We start from the raw sequence: 2,960 nt of genomic DNA on the forward strand, positions 1-2,960 counted from the left end.
AGTTGTACTCATTCCAATTACAAGACTTGTAAAAGCCCTGTATTGTTATTTCTTGTCACTACCTCCCTGAGTCAGGATTGGGTAATTTGCGCGCCTGCTGCCTTCCTTGGATGTGGTAGCCGTTTCTCAGGCTCCCTCTCCGGAATCGAACCCTAATTCTCCGTCACCCGTTGCAACCATGGTAAGCCACTACCTTACCATCGACAGTTGATAGGGCAGAAATTTGAATGAAACATCGCCAGCGCAAGGCCGTGCGATTCGATCAGTTACTATGAATCACCAAATGACCGGGCAGAACCCGCATTGGTTTTTAATCTAATAAATACATCCCTTCCAGAAGTCGGGACTTTTCGCATGTATTAGCTCTAGAATTACTACGGTTATCCAAGTAGTAATGGTACAATCAAATAAACGATAACTGATTTAATGAGCCATTCGCAGTTTCACAGTACAAGTGCTTATACTTAGACATGCATGGCTTAATCTTTGAGACAAGCATATGACTACTGGCAGGATCAACCAGGTAACTATCCACCGCAGGGAACAGAAGTTCCTTGCTAAGCGGCCCCCCTCCGCAGAGGGAGAGCAAGCTTTCTTAGATTTTGCCTCCACGGGGGGAACCCATGAGCCAAACGGACCACACGGTCCCTCGGTCAAGGGAAACCCCGTCTTGTTTGCCACGTCTTTCTCACAACTGGACCCGTGCACAGTTCAGGCATACCTGTCAGACTCGCCAAGCGAGCTGAAGGAAGGCAAGAAAAGTGCTTCTGCGAAGGAAAATATCCTCCTGCTCTTTTGTCTCTATCATTAGCCAAAGGCTAGCGTACACAACTTCCATCTACACTCTGCCTGCCACTACAGTGACAATGCTTTCGGGCATCATCTTTTCCCTCCTTCGAAAGGAAAGCTACAAGCCCAACTTTCCTTGCCCGTTAGTCAATTCTGCCCTCTATTTCTCCGCCTTGCCGCCGTGGAACATAAGGGACAGGGTTTACTAGCCAGCTCCTCTCGGAACCTTTGCGACCAACCTGCCCACACTATAACCCCCAAACGCTAATAAGGAGACTGCATGATATGGTAGACAGAAAATAAAAACGCGAAAAAATGAAATTTGAAATCGAACCCACAACCAGCCAAATCGTTTGTAAGTCATGCCAAATGACTGGTGACATCTTAAAAACCCATTGAAGCCACAACATCCCATAATTTCACGCTTTTAAAGATTTGTCACTATACGCACTGTAAGTACCTCACTAATTCTCACCTCAGATTTTACGGGAACATGTTCAAATTTTAACACGCCTCTCAGCACGACCAATTACATTAAATTCATCGCAAAAGTCAGAATTCTCCAATTTTTGAAAAATTCACTATATTCACTGTAAGTACCTCGCTAGACAGTGGAGACCTCAGATTTTACGGGAACATGATCAACTTTCGACACACCTCTCAGCACGAGCAGTTACATAGAAATCCATCAGGAAAGTCGTGCTGTGAAGAGGTCTTTCGACTAAGAAAAATGGTGGTGTGAGGAGGAGTCACCTAAATCAGAGAAAAATACTCTTATAGGAGACTGCTACGAAAGACATTTCTGAGTCCACTGGCCCTAGTCCCCTAATAAGTGTATTTCTGTTTGTTTTAAGAAGGTCCTCCTGACATCACCAATCTTCTGTCTTCAATCCTAACCCCAACGTTAACCCTAACGCTAACCCTAACCCTACCTCCCTCAGGGGCAGTTCTATGGTTATGATCCCACGGTAGGCAGAAAAACTATCCCAATCTAGGTTTTCTTGTATGCTGACTCCATTTTAAATGCTTTTACTTGAGTCTGACAAAGGCAAAGCCAAATACTCACCCCTATATGGACGGGGAAGCAAAGTGCGGATTTTGGTAGGTCGGCATTTTCAATCAGGAATGTTGCCATTCGAAAGAGCGTCCAAAAAAACTTGGTTGGGACACATTTATTTTAGAAATTAGCGACCTAACCAGAAGTGCACTTTTTGGTGGGCCTACCCTACCCCCCTCAGGAGCAGTTCTATGGTTATAATACCACGGAAGGCACAAAACCTATCCCAAACTAGGTTTTCTTGTATGCTGATTCCATTTTCAATGTGTTTCCTTGACTCTGACGAAAGCAAAGCCAAATACTCACCCCTATATGGACGGGGAAGCAAAGTGCGGATTTTGGTAGGTCGGCATTTTCAATCAGGAATGTTGCCATTCGAAAGAGCGTCCAAAAAACTTGGTTGGGACACATTTATTTTAGAAATTAGCGACCTAACCAGAAGTGCACTTTTTGGTGGCCTACCCTACCCCCCTCAGGAGCAGTTCTATGGTTATAATACCACGGAAGGCACAAAACCTATCCCAAACTAGGTTTTCTTGTATGCTGATTCCATTTTCAATGTGTTTCCTTGACTCTGACGGAAGCAAAGTCAAATACTCACCTCTATATGGACGGGGAAGCAAAGTGCGGATTTTGGTAGGTCGCCATTTTCAATCGGGAATGTTGCCATTCGAAAGAGCGTCTAAAAGAACTTGGCTGGAACACATTTTTGCTATAAATTGTTGAACTAAGTATATAAGCAAGTATATAAGCAAATACTCGTTACATAGCATAAATAGCCTCTAAACACCCGAAAAACCTCTCCAAATATCATTTAAACCTTTTTCCTAACCCTAACACTTACCCTAACCCTAACCCTAACCCCATTTCAAACCCTAATTCTAAGTCAGAGGTCCTCCTCACACCACCAATTTTTTTGGTAGGTCAAAAGACCTCCCCACACCACAGAATTTTCGAAGTCGAGGTCCTTCTCATACCAAACAATTTTTCTAAGAGTTTTTCTAAAAATTTTGAGGACTTTTCACTTAGAAAAGAATTGGGTTTTGTGGTGGACCTTTCAGTTACAAAATATTAAATTGTGTGAGGAGGACTTTTGACTTTGAAATATTTTGTG

The 2,960-nt window shown here is 43.4% G+C and overlaps 1 non-coding gene across 1 annotated transcript in view; it reads right to left on the reverse strand.

Moving 5' to 3' along the window:
- LOC146447221 (small subunit ribosomal RNA) overlaps positions 1-526 on the reverse strand; it is a 1,800-nt gene extending 1,274 nt beyond the window's left edge. The window contains exon 1 of the ribosomal RNA XR_014862040.1: positions 1-526. This exon is cut by the window's left edge and continues 1,274 nt beyond it. This is a non-coding gene — a ribosomal RNA (small subunit ribosomal RNA).
- Positions 527-2,960: the final 2,434 nt, after the last annotated feature.

This window comes from Pavona decussata, unplaced genomic scaffold (assembly GCF_977016875.1).
Source record: "Pavona decussata unplaced genomic scaffold, jaPavDecu1.1 SCAFFOLD_2619, whole genome shotgun sequence".
Lineage (NCBI taxonomy): Eukaryota > Metazoa > Cnidaria > Anthozoa > Scleractinia > Agariciidae > Pavona > Pavona decussata.